Source organism: Podarcis vaucheri (genome assembly GCF_965113315.1).
Source record: "Podarcis vaucheri genome assembly, chromosome: 11".
Lineage (NCBI taxonomy): Eukaryota > Metazoa > Chordata > Lepidosauria > Squamata > Lacertidae > Podarcis > Podarcis vaucheri.
Genome location: NC_138749.1, coordinates 52,186,258 through 52,204,598, shown reverse-complemented (window position 1 = coordinate 52,204,598; position 18,341 = coordinate 52,186,258). Strand labels below are relative to the sequence as shown.

Genomic DNA, 18,341 nt, shown 5'->3' with positions numbered 1-18,341 from the left:
AGGACCTCTGGAATACACACACACACACACACACACACACACACACACACACACGCCACATACCCTCTGCTTAAAAATTGGCTCTTCTGTAACTCTCAGGACAGGTCAAGCTTCCAAACTGCTTTATATAAATATTGGAGGGGTTTTTTTTAAAAAAAATTATTAAGCAATTTCAACATAACAGCTTAACAACCCGTATAATCACATACATTATTTTGTCGGGAGTACTGGGAGCCAATGTAGATCCTTGCTCCCAGTACAGTGGTACCTCGGGTTACAGACGTTTCAGGTTTCAGACTCTGCTAACTCATAAATAATACCTCAGGTTAAGAACTTTGCTTCAGGATGAGAACAGAAATCACATGATGGCAGCACGGTGGCAGCGGGAGGCCCATTAGCTAAAGTGGTACCTCAGGTTAAGAACAGTTTCAGGTTAAGAACGGACCTCCAGAACGAATTAAGTTCTTAACCTGAGGTACCACTGTACAGCAGTTCCTATCATACATGGATAGCCTGTCTTCAGTGATCTGCATCCTTGTGACCTTCAGGGTAGTGGCAGTTTGTATATTACAATTGCCATAAATATTTTTGAGCTTTTGTTTTGTTTTTTACAAGGTTGTTGAGGGGTTTTTTTTTGGGGGGGGGGCAAAGTTGCTTTAAAGAAATTTGCCAGAAAATCAACACTTCCTACATGGGTTGCCCAGGTTTTCCTGGATATTTTTACTGATTTTCAAAAATTCCACCCAGACACTATTTCCAATGGACGAATCCCCCATATGTCCGGGATATCCCGGACATATGGGGGCCATATTGTATGTTAAGTTAAACAACCATGATTCAGTACGCCATCTGAACTGGGTATATGCTTTGTCTTCCTACAGTTTAGAGCACAAGGCAGGTGCAGTTACATTTTGATCTATCTCTGCTCAAATCTGGCACAGAATAATCAGCCGCTACTCTGTTCCCTGTCTATGGTATTTGCTAAGCAAAGGGGGGTTCGAAATATTGTCCCTCGGTTTGAAGTGGCTTATTGTGAATTTTTTGGGGGAGCTTCTAATTTAGATGATGCCCCCCTCTTCAATTTTATTATCGCTATGAAAGATCAAATGCTTTTGAATTGGAGAAAATACTTTTTTTGTGTGGGAAATGTTTAATATATGTTCTTTCATTACTTCCAAAAGCCGAATGGAAAAGGGAACGGACATTTACTGAATGGCTTGGCGAGGATACTGCGGCTTCCTTTTCTCAAAGCTTGTTTTGAACTCTCTATCTGCCCTTGATTGTCATAAAGCTGTCTGGGCGTTTGGAGAATGGCAAGACAAACACCTGCTGATTTGGAAGCTGTCATGTGACCAATCCCCATTCTATGCGCCAGCCGCTAATGAATATGACCAGATGTGACCATACATTTGAAGAGGTCACTGCACTGTGTGAAATGAAAATATTCTAAAGAGACAACGGGGTCCGGACTTCAAACGCTTTCTGTTTGCAGGGCACATATGGGAAATTAAAAACATGATCCCAAGGGGGTAAAAAGTCTGTGAAACTAGAAAGGATATTAGCCTATTGATTTCCTGAGTGAGCAACTTTACTTCCATGCTGTTCTCCTTCAGGATATAAATCTAATGTGCTGTCAATAGCCTACTTGGAAGTTTGATCTTAAGCCTACCCTTTCATCTGTCTGCAGCTCTTTTTGGGCTTGCGTATGAGAGATTTCTTTTTTAATGGTCCCTAGTTCTTTGGGAGCACCAATGCCCTTAAAAAAACATTTTTTACAAACTTCTAATAAATGAAGAGTGCATGCTGTCTCTCTCGCGCACACATTCATTCTCTTGAAATATGATTCTCAAATGCATCCATGATGCCTAACCAGAAATGGGTAAGTTACTTAAAAAGTGATACTGCATTGACTCACATCAAAACCCTACCTTCCATGAAGATGAGAATTAATGAAGGAAATGGTTTGAAAATGAATTGACTGAGGGTGACACTCTTAATATCCATGCTCCTTTGGGGCCATCCATAAAAGATGTAAGTTGTCGAGGTGACAAAGATGGGTCACTGGAGGGGTTTATAGGATCTGAGGTGAAACTTTGGTAGGTCCTTGGTAGGCCTTTCCTCCCTCTTCTCAGTTTGATTCCCTGGCACCATATTTGTATAAATTAACTATCCCAAAATACAGACGTGCCTTCACACTGGCCAGATTGGATGTGATGCCCTCTGCCCTACTTGAGGGCAGATACCAAAAGATTCTAACTGAGAAACGACTCTGCCCCTGTGGAGATGGCAATCTGGAAACAGTGGCTCATGTTCTCCTGTCCTGTCCCCTTTATAAAGACCTGAGGAATGAGATCATCACCCCACTCTTACCATCCCAGGCCGCCCACCTGCGGCCACATTGTTCTTTCTTTTATCAGATCAAAATGATCAGACAACACCAAAGGTTGCTAGGTTTATCAAGGGTGCAAAGAGATTAAGGGCCACTATCTGAACAATAATCTTAGCCATTTGAATGCCCTTTTTACCCATTGTTGTCTTTTTAATTGTATATATTGCTTGTTTTATGTTACTATGGCCGTTGGCTAATGCGAATAAAGTTTATCTATCTATCTGGAGGAGTTTAGATCTGGTTAAAATGGTTCAAAGCATGACAAGGGAGAAGAAATGAAACAAACACATGGCAAGTTTCTTAGTGACAAAGGAAAGGAAATTTCCTCACTTGGTTCTTTAGATGGAGTAGGTTTCTGGTAGGGATGGACCTCACTAATCAAAATATGTGGAGAGAGTTTTGACATCTTAGGGGACATAGCACTTTTCTGAAAGCTTTTTATTTACTTAGGGAGCCCTTAATGCAGATGATATTTAAAAATAAAGCCTCACAGAGGTTTAACCCCTGACACCTTATTATAAATTCAAGCTTAGCAGTACATACTGAACTAACTCACAAAAAGTTCTATCTTGACAGGCTTAAAAGTACTTTTGCATTGTTCTTTAAAACCTCTGGCTCTGTTCCAGTGTAATCCATTTTTTTAAAAGCTCTCCAGATCAAATGACAGGAATACCTCTTAAAAATAATACCACTTCAGTTATAAAGACAAGTCTTATGACCTGAAACAACAGGCTATCTACACTGTACCTCTATGCCTGTTTTCCAATTAGTCATTTATATTCCAGACGGTAACAATCAGACTTTCCTCAGGCCCAATGAGAACCCAGTTCTTCCTTGTATGATCAACCCACCCACCCACTCATGTAATTTTGCTTATTGAATTGACCTTGCTGTGGTGGTCGCCATATTTTCGGGGCTGGGTAGGAATTTGTCTACCGGGCAAATTGGCAATGACCTGGAGGTTTTGCCTACCTCATAGCAATCATCACGACTTTGGCAGTTTAGGCATTGGGTAACCTTAGCCTTGGTTGGAGAGTGGGTTGTACCTTCGCGTTTCCCTCCAAAAGCAGGGCATCCCACTTAAGAGATCTGTGATGGAGTTGTTTCTGTCCATTTGCCCAGATGGGGGGGCTTGGACCTCAGCACTCCTAAAGGCGGCAGTCCCTGTGGGGATTCCCCTATATGATGTAAGTCATAGGAATCCCCACTGCCGGGTTGACCCTGATGTCATTTCCGGTAGGCGGCCCAGAAAATAAATGCTTACCCAATGCCTATGCCAAACCACCTCATCTGAAGTCAATAAAGTTGTGGCCTGATTCGATCCCATTCAATTGTGTAGTCTTGTTTATCTGGTAGCAATAGAAACTTCCAGATGCTTCCTCCAACAAAGACAAGTTTCCCCTCACCTGTCTGAGTGGGGACTTGAAACATGAACCATCTGATTGAGAATCTGATGCTCTACATCTGCTGGAGAATAAATTTTATTTGGCACAGTTTGCTGAAGTGCTGGGCTAACCATTACACACACTCCAACATTTTTCCAATGAAAACAGAGACATCCTATGTAACAACAGGGGACGCGGGTGGCGCTGGGGTCTAAACCACTGAGCCTAGGGCTTGCTGATCAGAAGGTCGGTGGTTTGAATCCCCACGATGGGTGAGCTCCCATTGTTTGGTCCCAGCTCCTGCCCACCTAGCAGTTCGAAAGCACGTCAAAGTACAAGTAGATAAATAGGTACCACTCCGGCAGGAAGGTAAATGGCGTTTCCGTGCACTGCTCTGGTTCGCCCAAAGCGGCTTAGTCATGCTGGCCACATGAGCTGGAAGCTGGCTGTGGACAAACGCTGCTCCCTCGGCCTATAGAGCGAGATGAGCGCGCAACCCCAGAGTCGTCCGCGACTGGACCTAACTTTCAGGGGTACCTTTACCTTTATGTAACAACAACAACTTTATTATTTATACGCCTCTAGTAATAGGTTACATTCTACAACTAAAATGCCACTTTATAAACAACAAAACATTAAACATTAAAAAAAACTTCCCTATACAGGGCTGCCTTCTTCTCCTTGTCTCCGGGGTCGCATAACTCCATACACTCCAACATTTCTCCAATGATAATAGGGATTTCCTAAGGAAAAGCAAGACATTCCAGGATCAAATCGGAAACTTGGACAGTTTCTGAAAATCCGGGACTCTCTCTGGAAATTAGGGACACTTGGAGAGTCTGCCATTACTATGCTTGCCTACCAACATTCTTAACCCCCCCTCCAAAAAAAACCCCACCAGGAACACCATTTAGATTAAGGTTCTGAATGGAGCAGGGAAGCTCTTTCCACACACTTTAATATGTTCAGGTATGTATCTTTTCAGCCACCGGAAGATATTCCTGCAGGCACTTGGTTCACCATATTTCACCCACAGAGAACTGAGCTGCTGGCTGCTGCTCTGTTTGATACGCAAGTAAAAGTTGGTCAGATGCACACTCCCTTAAAGAAGCTGAACTAGAAGCAAGTACCTGCCTGCCATTCATGATGTCACAAACAATGAAGCATCTGGCGCAGGCCCAGGAATCCTCAGGCAGATTTCGAGGCCCTGGAGCGGCAGTAAAGAGACAATAAAGAAACATTGGTACACTAGTGCCAGAGATAGTTGTTGTCCGTGTTTCAGGACCACGGACCTCTTTGAGCTGTCCCTTTGCATCAGCACCAGGACCCTTCAGACAGGAGATCCTATCTGCTAGTGCTTCAGCACAGAGAGTGGCTCAGAAGATCAGGCTGCCGATTTGCTTGCATATTAGCAATTTCCTCGCTCGGAAGGCTAGCTTAGGTAGCCTTATCACTCTGCACCTTGTTGGGGGGATTTTATATAAAAATAAGAACCGGGCTATGGAGATGCAGGAAATTAATTCATCACAGAGTCCAGTTTTATTTCCCATCATGTATGCTGACAGCAGATGCTTTGTGGAATAATTTCCTTGTAATGCCCTGTCATCCATCCCATTAGCCCGTATACATAATTCATACACATTAGCCTAACCTCACTCGGTTTAATTTATTCTGGCTCTTTTTCAGTCTGGGGTAAAATCTTCCATGACGATAGGAGCTTTCTCCCATAGGTGTATCCTCAGTTTAAGCTGCTGCTAAGACAGGTAAGGGAGGGGGCCACCTCAGTGGAAATGGAGCAAACCGGAGAGAGAGAGAAATGAGATGCTGGTGAGGTTAAGATTTCCCAGATCTTTGAATGCAAAGAAAATCATTCCTCCCATGTTCTTTTCACTGGCCATTTTCTAAGATTTAGCAAGGCGCACAATGTCACAATAAAGCAATGGCAATATATGAAGAGCCCAAAGGTAACAAGTCTCACAATTTTCTGCACAAAACTGAGTGTGCTTTTCACATCCTTTATAAAACCAGAGATTAAAAAGAGGGGGTGGGCCTCCTAATTGAGGATGGGGGAGGGAAATTTGATTCAGTTTTGCATGTAAAGGCAAATCTGTTTAATTTGCAGTCCCTGAAATCATCCGTTGTGAACTGAAACAAAGGGGCCCTCTGAAACTTAAAAGGTAAAGGTACCCCTGACCGTTAAGTCCAGTCGCGAACGATTCTGAGGTTATGCGCTCATCTCGCTCTATAGGCCGAGGGAGCCAACGTTTGTCCGCAGACAGCTTCTGGGTCATGTGGCCAGCATGACTAAGCCACTTCTGGCAAACCAGAGCAGCACACGGAAACACTGTTTATGTTCCTGCCGGAGCGGTACCTATTTATCTACTTGCACTTTGACATGTTTTTGAACTGCTAGGTGGGCAGCAGCAGGGACCGAGCAACGGGAGCTCACCCCATCGTGGGGATTTGAACTGCTTACCTTCCAATTGACAAGCCCTAGGCTCAGTGGTTTAGACCACAGCGCCATCTGCGTCCCTTCCTCTGAAACTTACTCTTCTCCAAATTTGGCAATGGAGTTTTTAATGGAAAAATGTACACAACAATGCATGTATTGGGGCACATGTGCATAAATGCTCATGTTAGTGAAAACAAAACAGAAAAATGCATTATACTAGGGGAAATCGCTTGCAGAAATATGTACATTAGGCAAAATTGCATACCAAAATGATGGCATTTGGAGAAAAATGCACTTAAATGCTGTTGAATCTCCATGAGCCCCCCCTTTTTAAGTGCAAACTGATGAAGAAATGTGAAGAATTTAATACTGGAAAAAATGAGAAACTGTGAGAAACTGAAACAGACAGATTCATCTATCCCTAGTCCTAAGCTCACCTTCTTTGGGGAGGAAAGCATGGCCAACTCACATTTTTGAGCACAATACAGTGGTGCCTCGCAAGACGAAATTAATCCATTCCGCGAGTCTCTTCGTCGTGCGGTTTTTTCGTCTTGCGAAGCACAGCTATTAGCGGCTTAGCGGCTATTAGCGGCTTAGCGGCTTTAAGAAAAAGGAAACAAACTCGCAAGAACTCGCAAGACGTTTCGTCTTGCAAAGCAAGCCCATAGGGAAATTCGTCTTGCGGAATGACTCAAAAAACGGAAAACTCTTTCGTCTTGCGCGTTTTCCGTCTTGCGAGGCATTCGTCTTGCGAGGTACCACTGTAGCGTATCCTGTCACACTTTCCCCCAACACAGTTGATATTTCATTCCATTTCTGGACAAAGAAGTAGAAGCACTCTCCCTGTGCTGTAGTCCTTTGGGTGAGAAAGGGGGATGGTGTAGGGGGAAGACAGCTTCCTATATTCTTGTACTGTAATAAATGGTAGAGAACCAGAGGAAAAAGAGAGGTATTTCATATCTACCTATATGGGAAAGTGTAATCCATGCTTCAGAGGCTGGCACTAGTTTCTAGACCAGGGGTAGGCAAACTAAGGCCCGGGGGCCAGATCCGGCCCAATCACCTTCTAAATCTGGCCTGCGAACGGTCCGGGAATCAGCGTTTTTTTTACATGAGTAGAATGTGTCCTTTTATTTAAAATGCATCTGGGTTATTTGTGGTGCATAGGAATTCGTTCACCCCCCCAAAAAAAAATATATAGTCCGGCCCCCCACAAGGTCTGAGGGACAGTGAACCGGCCCCTGCTAAAAAAGTTTGCTGACCCCTGTTCTAGACAAAGTTTGTGCCTAAAACTTAAGATGTCAAGTGATCTTTCAATGTCCTTATGATTAGGAATTTTTGTGTTGCTGAGTTCCACCCTAAGTATTTATTTGCTACTGCAGCAAGCCATAACATAAAAATCCAGCACCTGGAACAAGTCTACATCATTTCAGGCAAAGACTTTACATTAAAATTATTGGAGATAGCTGTATTTACAGCTCCTTCCTTAACTATGGACCCTAAAATATATCTGAGCCTTGCCAACCTAAATTTGGAAGCCTCAGCACTTGTGGCTATAACATTCATCTGCAGCCCAAAAGTGCAGGAACATTTTCTCACTGCATATGTTAAGTTTGCATTGCCTTAATTGCATTCCATTCTGCCTTTTGAATTCTCAGAAATTAATTTCTAGCTGTTCTTGCCACTTTTGCCCTTTCAATAGATTTTTCACATCTCCAGCACTTTTGATATGCATACTTAAGGCCAAGCTGTAATTGTGGAACTGCAATTAATGTGCATTTTTTTTTGTTATGTAAATGGCAGGTGCCCCGGCTAGAGCACCATGGGGGGGGGAGAGTGGGAAGGAATGTTTAACTCTTTCATTTCCTGGGATTGTGTGTGTGTGTGCTCTTTCCCTTCCCTTCTCTTTCCTGTGACTTTAAACCATCTCCCAGTAAGGTAAAGGTAAAGGGACCCCTGACCATTAGGTCTAGTCGTGGCCGACTCTGGGGTTGTAGCGCTCATCTTGCTTTATTGGCCAAGGGAGCCAGCGTTTGTCCGCAGAAAGCTTCCGGGTCATGTGGCCAGCATGACTACGCCACTTCTGGCGAACCACAGCAGCACACGCAAACGTCGTTTACCTTCCTGCTGGAGCGGTACCTATTTATCTACTTGCACTTTGACGTGCTTCCGAATTGCTAGGTTGGCCAGAGCAGGGACTGAGCAACAGGAGCTCACCCTGTTGCGGGGATTCGAACCACTGACCTTCTGATTGGCAAGCCCTAGGCTCTGTGGTTTAACCTACAGCGCCACCCGTGTCCCTTCGCCACCCACGTGATTTCCCACACCAACACACACACACAGAGATTTTGGTTTAGTTTCAGCTCTAACAGTGCAATTGTAGAGTCCTTCCTGACTGACTTTTTGTGTGGGGAATATTCTGCAACAGCTCAGTGATTCTATAATTGTGTGTTAGTGATAGTTTTATACTGGGCTGTCCACATATAATTGTTCTTCATTTGTTGTTCTGCAGTGCTTCCCCAGTGCAGTGGCATAGCAGGGTGGGGGCACAGGGGCAGTTGCCCCAGGTGCAAAATTTGTTAGGGGCATAAAATTTTGACACCCAGTGAGTACAGCTATGTGCTTCCATTGCTGGGCTCTGTTGAAAATGGCTTCTCCATGCGAACCAGGAAGTGACCTCTCCAGACAACGGAACAACTCTTCTTTTCTTATCTCTGCAGCTGCAACTCCTTAGGCAGTTGAATGCCCATGTGCATCCGTTTCGCTTCCTCCCACCCCACCTTCCACGCGGCCCTGGGTTCTGGAAACCCACGCTAGGGCACTGCCCCAATATTGCCATATCTGGAGGGGTACTCTTGCACTATAGTACATCAAAAGCAGGACAACTTCCCTTCCAACACCCAGAACTTTTGTGGTATTGTATAAAAAGTACAGAGCCTACGACTTGCCGATCAGAAGGTCGCCGGTTCGAATCCCCGCAACAGGGTGAGCTCCTGTTGCTCGGTCCCTGCTCCTGCCAACCTAGCAGTTTGAAAGCACATCAAAGTGCAAGTAGATAAATAGGTACCACTCCGGCGGGAAGGTAAGCAGTGTTTCCATGCACTGCTCTGGTTCGCCAGAAGCGGCTTAGTCATGCTGGCCACATGAGCCAGAAGCTGTACGCCGGCTCCCTAGGCCAATAAAGCGAGATGAGTGCCGCAACCCCAGAGTCAGTCACAACTGGACCTAATGGTCAGGGGCCCTTTTACCTTTACCTCATAAAAAGTACAGGATTTCAGCAGGAAGTTACTGCTCTGTAAAGGGCTTTTTAGAGTTAGCTTTTGCAAACTTGAAAATCCAGGCTTTTCATTCTTTAAACATGAGAGGAGAAAACTGCAATCTGATGTCCAATTTAAGTAACGCTTTGTGTTGCTGGTGATTCCTGTGTCTTCTACCAAAGGGAGTAATTTGTGTTACAGCGGCTACTTCTCAATAAGTTGTACTGACATTTCAGTAAATAAGCCAGTGTCCTTGGTACATAACACAACTGAACAAAATAAATGTAAATCCTGCTCAGCCTCTGGAAGAGGATTATGCTTTTGTTTGGCTCCAGAGGCTACCACATATACTGGATCTTATTTATCTTGAGCAAAACAATCTCCCGGTTTGTCCAGCCACTGGACATGCCTCCCAAATGTTTTCAGTGTGAAATGTGGATATTTCCCTCACTTCATCGGGATCCAATTTCCTTCTGGACTGCTGCCTGGAATATCAAGGCCCATTTTTTTTCATTGATGATTTCTGAATCCCTGAACTACTTTCAAATGCAGCTTTTACCTTGTAAGGCAAACTTACACTGCAAACCTAAAAGGGCTCCTTTCACCTTCCTCAGCACAATGTGACCATCACAGTTTGTGGTGTGTGGCTGTCTCTCTAGGGATTTCCACAATTGCCAGAGTTCTATGGGGGAAGTCATGGCATAGCAGTTAAATTGGTAGAAAAGTGAGGTAAATGTGTCCCAAAACCAATCTATATATGTAGCATCCCAGACACCATTTTGCTGCCTTTTGATTGGATACTTGCTCCCCTGCGATCAGTCATTGCCTCTCCTGGAACACACCACAAAATAGGGTGGTCCAAATATTGTTTTTGTCTCCATCTGCCCTGATGATAGTTGCTTATTTGCTCGCTGCAGCCTCCACTGGAATTCCATTTGACTATCCATGTAAGCGAGGAGCAATTTACCTGCCTCTGTCTAGATATCTCTAGTTATTTCTCGTTTGGATTACTGCAATGCGCTCTGTGTGGGGCTACCTTTGAAGGTGACCCGGAAACTACAACTAATCCAGAATGCGGCAGCTAGACTGGTGACTGGAAGCAGCCGCCGAGACCACATAACACCAGTCTTGAAAGACCTACACTGGCTCCCAGTACGTTTCTGAGCACAATTCAAAGTGTTGGTGCTGACCTTTAAAGCCCTAAATGGCCTTGGTCCAGTATACCTGAAGGAGCATCTCCACCCCCATCGTTCTGCCCAGACACTGAGGTCCAGCTCTGAGGGCCTTCTGGCGGTTCCCTCACTGCAAGAAGCCAAGTTACAGGGAACCAGGCAGAGGGCCTTCTCGGTAGTGGCACCTGCCCTGTGGAACGCCCTCCCACCAGATGTCAAAGAGAACAACAACTACCAGACATCTGAAGGCAGCCCTGTTTAGGGAAGCATTTAATGTTTAACAGACCACTGTATTTTAATACTTTGTTGAAAGCCACCCAGAGTGGCTGGGGAAACCCAGCCAGATGGGCGGGGTATAAATAAATAAATTATTATTATTATTATTATTATTATTATCTAGATGTTGCTGCTCTCCAGGTTCCATTAGCTCCAGCCAACATAGTCAATGGTCAGACATGGTGAGAGTTGCAGTTCAGCAATTTCTGGTAGATGACTGGTTAGCCACCCCAAAGGATGCTGTCCTGTTTGCAAATGGGAAACTTAGAAAATGTTCCATATAAGGTCAGTTAGAAGCTGTAGCTAATTGTATCTTTATGCAGTTCTGATTTCTCCTGCTACTTTAACTTGATTTTGTTTTCCTTACTAAAAAACATGAGTTAGAAACCTGGAGTTGAGCAATGAACTTTGCTGATAACGGTCTTGCTCACACAGGCAAGCCAAAGAGTCTTCAGCCCCCTCAATATTTGTTTTTGCTGCCTTTTGATTGGCAGCAAATTGATTGAGGGGACCCATTATGTACAATGCATGTTGCATGTCACAGCTTCAGCACCCGTCTCTGCCGGGGCGCTTGGCCTCCTCCAGAGGATATGACGTCGCACATTCATTGCACATGTGATGTCACACAGATGTGATGCACACCGGGCCCCCTCAACCTTGGGTGCAACCTGGCACCTTTGTGCTCACACATCCTTGTACCTGAAGTTGCCCATTTATTTAAAAGGACGTTGGAAGGCCTGTCTCCCCTCAAGAATGTCACTGATCTAGATCCCACATGTGCAGATTTGGAATAACTAAAAATGTAGTGGCAACTGCTGTTTATTAAAGAGAGAAACGCCTCTCAGCCTGTTCTTCCCTGAAAGAAAGGTGTTGTGTGTCAAGGTCCCCAAGCCACCCCTTAAATAAATCACAATTCACATGGATTTTTTGTTTAAGGTTTTTGGCATAATTTTGGCCATAACTTTATTTAAATACATAATGTGAGTGGTTGCTTAGGCATTGGTTATGACTATCTGTCCTCCTGCCTGGGGACAGAACTGACTTCCGGAATCCAATGAAAGCCAGTAAGGGAAAACAATATTGGGGAGAAATGGAGCTGAGCCGCAGGCCCTCACATCTCCCCGCATGCTCCCAGGGGCTTGCACGGCCCTAGCCCCTTGCCAGGATACAGACAAAAGTATGGCAAACCCCTGGATTCCTTTAATGGAATTCCCTTGCAGCAGCAGCACTGGAGGGGCAGGCCCAGCCAATCCTTACCCCTCCACCAACCAAATTTTAACCAGTGCCTAACTGCAACCTTACAAGTTGTGACGATTTGCTATGCAGTAGGCAAAAACCAAATGGCACCAGCCAATCTGCTAAATGTACAAAATTCCTACCAGGCCCCTGCCCCAAAAGCAGACGACCCCATGACAGGCATAGCAATGTCAAACGCAACAGCCCTAAATTAGGGAGGGTGTGTGGGCATTCCGATATACGCAGCAAAAGAGACTGAAAAAAGCTGCGTGCCAAGAATATATAACCTTTGGGCCAACCCTCTAAATGGTAACATCAAAATCTCCCCAACAACCCAAATTGGCCCAATCACAGTCATGGCCATCCAAATGGTCCCACCCAGTAACCAAGAGGGGGTGTCCTGTTAGACCCCACCGCAACATGTGCTCTCCATGAAGGAGAACACGCTTTTCAGACTACCTCCACACTGATCAACAAAAGAGGTTTAAAGACTCTCTCAAGGTAAATCTAAAAAAATGTAGTATAAACACTGACAACAGGGAAGCACTGGCCTGCAAGCACTCCAATTGGAGAACAGCCTTGACCAAAGGTGCCATGGATTTCAAAGACGCTGGAACTCAGGACTAAAGGGAGAAACATGCAAAGAGGAAAGCATGCTTGGCAAACCCTCACCGTGATCAACTCCCACCCGGAAACCTCTGTCCCCACTGTGGAAGGATGTGTGAATCCAGAATTGGCCTCCACAGTCACTTACAGACTCAGTGTTAAAACCGTGTTCATGGAAGACAATCTTACTTGGCTAACGTGATCACCAAAGAAGAAGAAGAAGAAGAAGAAGAAGAAGAAGAAGAAGAAGAAGAAGAAGAAGCAGCAGCAGCAGCAAACTGATCAAGTTAGAGCCCTACCTGCACACGTACCCTTCACTGGATTGGGAAGAGCATTCATAAAAGTACATGACGACTCTGATTTCTTAGCACTGGACAATTGGATTTAACACAAAGGGTTCCACACAGAGTTCCAAGAAATGGAACAAGAAGCAAATATTCAGCCCTGCAGAGGTGATTTGCCCTGACAGATTTGAAAGCACTGATTACATGTTTTCAGCATGTGGGTTGGGGCTGCCTCTGAAAATCAAGCAGGAACTTCTTGGGGAAATGGCGCTGCGATCCAGCAGTAACCGGTGATTGCAAGCGCCTTCTATGGCTAGGCACAAATTCCGCCTTTAATGTGTGTTAGAACAGTTTGCTATGGGTTGCAGGGAACTGTGACTCCATGAGGGGTAAACTACGGTGAGGGAAAGAACGTGCTTTGAATGTGTTTTAAAGATGCAGCGTGTACACAGCCAGAGATGTCAACGCAATCAATGTGCACGTTTTTTTTTGTTCTGTAAATGGCAGCCACAGAGACACCTAAACAGCATCAGGACCATGGGAGATGATCTTCTCTTCCAGCAGCTGACCCAAACTGCTACTTCGCTTCAGGCAACACGTCCATTGGCAGCACTGATGAAGACTCTCCTTGTAATGTGTACAGTTTTTTTATTGGAACCCTGGCAGGGAGAGAAAGAGTTAAGCTTGCACTTCCCACCCTCTTTATTCCAGTGGAATTCGGTCTTCTTATTTACTCAACAAAAATGTGCACATTAATGGCATTCATGCAATTAACTGTCATATCTACTTTGACCCTCAGGTTAGCTTTTGATTGCTGAATATACCAGTTCCAGTGACTGACTGGCCCTCCTCTTTGAAATTATCTGTTGGCTCTTATTGTTTATTTATTGATTTCATTATTGATATTTGAAATGCTTTACTCTGGGCAATACTTCATTGAAAAGTTGGATTTATTTCTAAAGATTAAAGAAGTACGAGTGCTCGGCTGAACCAGGTAATTACAAATTCTGGCACCATCGCTTAACCTCCATGACATTTGTAAACCAAGCAAAAGTAGAAGCAGAATATGGCAGTTCTCCCAAGATTTCTGCAGAGCTGAATATCACCCCGAAGAAGAATGAGCAGCTTTGAGCATTGTTTAAATAAGAAGCAGAGATTATTCAAATGAGGATACATATATTAACTTCATCAGTATTACATGAACCAAATATTATTTAAAAGTGATTCCAGAATTTGCAAAAGGGGGGATTAGACACAGAGCATTAGTACATGATTTGCGTCTTACATTTTAATGTTAGTTTCCCTTCCTTTTTCTTAACCAGATCTTTACAATGAGATGCTCACAATGCCTACTAGCAATTAAAAACATTGCGAGAAAGGCAAGGGAAATCGAGAACGCATATTTTATTGGATCACCTGGTCTTTCAAACACTTCAAGTATGTCTTTGAACTACCTGATCCTAATAATGCTTAGATTGTCAACTGAGAAAAGGAAAAAAGGGGGAGATTTTAATGTTGTGCTAGCCAAGCAATCCTGTGTGTGTGTGTGTGTGTGTGTGTGTGTCTGTGTGTGTGTGTGTTTGTGTATGTGTGGATGGGGACAGAAATAGGCTGCCAACTTGCCCATACAATGGCCACCAAATCCTATTCTTACCCATACTAGGACAGGAGAGGGACAACACAATGTTCATTGCAACAACAGTGAGACCCACACTTCAGTGCCTATAGCAGTGTTCCCCAACCTTGGGACTCCAGCTGTTTTGGACTACAACTCCCATAATCCCTAGCTAGCAAGACCAGTGGTCAGGGATGATGGGAACTGTAGTCCGAAAACAGCTGGAGGCCCAAGGTTGGGGAACACTGGTCTATAGCACCACTGCCAGTGCGTCGCCAATCACAGATCATGTTGGTCCTGGAGGAAACCAATGGACTGACGGCAATGAAGAAGAAGAAGAGTTTGGATTTGATATCCCGCCTTTCACCCCCTTTAAGGAGTCTCAAAGCGGCTAACATTCTCCTTTCCCTTCCTCCCCCACAACAAACACTCTGTGAGGTGAGTGGAGCTGAGAGACTTCAAAGAAGTGTGACTGGCCCAAGGTCACCCAGCAGCTGCATGTGGAGGAGCGGAGACGCGAACCCGGTTCCCCAGATTACGAGACCACCGCTCTTAACCACTACACCACACTGGCTCTCAATGAAAACATGCTACCAGGACAGTTGCCTCCCCTATTCTACATTTGAGGGGCCTGGGTACTGACTGGCTTATCTGTATGCTGCGATTAAAGGTAAAGGTAAAGGGATCCCTGATCATTAGGTCCAGTCGTGATCGACTCTGGGGTTGCGGCACTCATCTCGCTTTACTGGCCGAGGGAGCCGGCGTACAGCTTCTGGGTCATGTGGCCAGCATGACTAAACCGCTTCTGGCAAACCAGAGCAGCGCACGGAAACGCCGTTTACCTTCCCTCTGGAGTGGTACCTATTTATCTACTTGCACTTTGACATGCTTTTGAACTGCTAGGTGGGCAGGAGCAGGGACCGAGCAACGGGAGCTCACCCCGTTGTGGGGATTCATACTGCCGACCTTCTGATCGGCAAGCCCTAGGCTCTGTGGTTTAATGCATAATGCCACCTGCGTCCCTATGCTGTGATTGCAAGACATTTATTTTATTTTATTTTTTAAAGAACCAAAATATTATGCACCTCGGAGTTGTTGCGCAACTGGATCTTCAACCTTAGGGCTATCTTGCACTGTTATGCATATTTTGCTGTCACCCAAGATTCGTTTGTCATGCTGGAAATAGCACTAGGATGCTTTCCAGGGATTATCTCTTCTCAAGCTAGAACAGTTGTTCGTTTTTCAGTCTCGTCACTTGAAACAATGGTGTCTTTATACCCTGGTTGAGTCACAGTATGCCTCTGAGCCCCAGTTGCCAGGATTCACAGGTGGGGCAGAGTGCTGTTGTACCCATGTACGGCTGTCAGGCTTCCCCGAGGCACCTGGCTGTGAGAACAGAATACTGGACTAGATGGCCCCTTGGCGTGAACCAGCAAGAATCTTCTTGTTTTCTTTGCTTTGGGCTCCGTAATTTTATACTTCCTTTCATGTTAGCCTGCAGAACTCCCTTGCAGCATCTATGTATTTATTTAATTTATTAATTGCATTTCCTCTCTCTTATGGCTGTCCGATAACATATGTTCTCTGGGCAGCTCAAAGAGGTGAATGCAAAAGCAATTTCCTAGAGCAGCAGTAATAAGCTCATCCAAAATAATAATAATAATAATAATAATAATAATAATAATAGTAGTAGTAGTAGTAGTAGTAGTACATGATTAGGTGTTTCTCAGAGATGAGATGAAATGTGCCTGCAATTCTGCATGAATTCATGGGCTCCAATTCTTCACACGCTTACCTGGGAGTCAGTTCCATAGAATCCCTTGAGGCTTGCCTCTTAGTAGGCATGTATAAAATTGTGCTGCCCCCACCAGTTTAACAGCATGCAGGATTATGGTTCATATTTTTTTGTCTCCATCTGACTTTTTAAGACAGTTGTTAGTATGCAGCAGAAAAGACGCTGCTGCTGTATCAGTAATACATTTTGACACCTGAGATGCCTGGGGTTTTTTTGGCCCACCTTGCTTTTGTGATTATAAGTTGTTTTAAACTGTTTTAAACATTGTGTTTAAATGTTGTAACCTGCACTGGGACCTTAGGGTGATGTACGGCCAAGAAATTAAAATAATGCTAATGCTACAGAACATTTAACTAGGCATTCAGAGTACTATAGGAACCTTAATGCATTTTCTTGACAGCTTGCCTGCCAAGTAGAAATTACATTCTCTTTTAATTTGTGAGGGGGTGGGAGCCATCTCCAGGCAATCTTACAACTGTTCCACGTGGGTGAACTGCATTTTCATAGAGTGATGGCCACAATGCTAGATTGTACATACAGTTTTCAGAATCAGTGTACAGACAGGCTGCATTCTGGAAAAAAACCTTTCTTAAGAGATTAGGCTGCCTTGTGGAGTGTCAAACTAGGACCTCTTTAAATCCCCACGGTTCATCTATGAAGCTAAAATGCCCCAAACAAACAAGTCCTGAGCCCATACATTTTCAGACTATTTGATATTTTCAGATAAATTCTTGATACTTGTCATTACATGTTTACATTTTCTAATAGGCAGCTGTCTGAGAGAGGAGTAGTAGAAACCAAATCCATTCCGTTTGTTTTGCTAAATTGCCAAATTTGCATGATTCAGGAAGGAAAGTTTGACATGCACTTACCTTTTCCTGGGCTCCAATTCACTTCTACCGTGATTTCAGACATCTTTTATGTTGCTTTACAGATGTTCAAGTGTATGGTGTTATACATCTATGGAAGAGTGAAAAGTGAGGTGATGGAAACAGTAGCTTAAGATACCATTACAGAAACATGGGAAAATAAAAAAATTCCTTCCAGTGGCACCTTAAAGACCAACTAAGTTAGTTCTTGGTATGAGCTTTCGTGTGCATGCACACTTCTTCAGATACACAACGTAAAGACCAACCTAGTTGGTCTTTAAGGTGCCACTGGAAGGAATTTTTTTTATTTTGACTATGGCAGACCAACACGGCTACCTATCTGTAACTAGAAACATGGGAAGCAGGACTTTAGACTACAGAATGAACCAAAGCAGCTTTAGGGTCTGATCATTCTCCTTTTTTGCCATCAACTGCCCCCTCTTACAGGGACACGGGTGGCACTGTGGGTTAAACCACAGAGCCTAGGACTTGCCGATCAGAAGGTCGGCGGTTCAAATCCCCGCAATGGAGTGAGCTCCCGTTGCTCGGTCCCTACTCCTGCCAACCTAGCAGTTCGAAAGCACATCAAAGTGAAGGAGATAAATAGGTACAACTCCGGCAGGAAGGTAAACAGCATTTCTGTGCGCTGCTCTGGTTCACCACATGGTCATGCTGGCCACATGACCTGGAAGCGGTACGCCGGCTCCCTCAGCCAATAAAGTGAGATGAGAGCCACAACCCTAGAGTAGGTCACGACTGGACCTAATGGTCTTACAAACTTCATGTGGGATTGAATGAAATGAATAATGTTTACCATTGAATCAATGTTGCGTTTTTGGAGCTGTGAATCCACTAACTGAGTTCTCACCATCTTCCACATCCATCAAGTTCGTTACTATGGGAAAAGATTGATACTGATGAATTGGAAAAAGAAAAATGTGTCTCCCTTCTATGATTGGATTGAAGACCTGTACAAACTTGCAACATACGAACAACTTGCATATA

The 18,341-nt window shown here is 44.3% G+C and overlaps 1 long non-coding RNA gene across 2 annotated transcripts; it reads left to right on the top strand.

Annotated features, from left to right (window-relative positions):
* The first annotated feature begins 4,992 nt into the window (after positions 1–4,992).
* On the top strand, positions 4,993–17,494 carry LOC309514503. Of its 2 annotated transcripts, none has more exons than XR_014212014.1 (4): positions 4,993–5,215; positions 5,897–5,951; positions 11,056–11,216; positions 17,402–17,494. It is a non-coding gene; the product is annotated as an uncharacterized lncRNA (long non-coding RNA). The 2 variants fall into 2 exon arrangements; XR_014212015.1 differs by lacking the exon at positions 17,402–17,494 and adding an exon at positions 13,565–14,199.
* Positions 17,495–18,341: the final 847 nt, after the last annotated feature.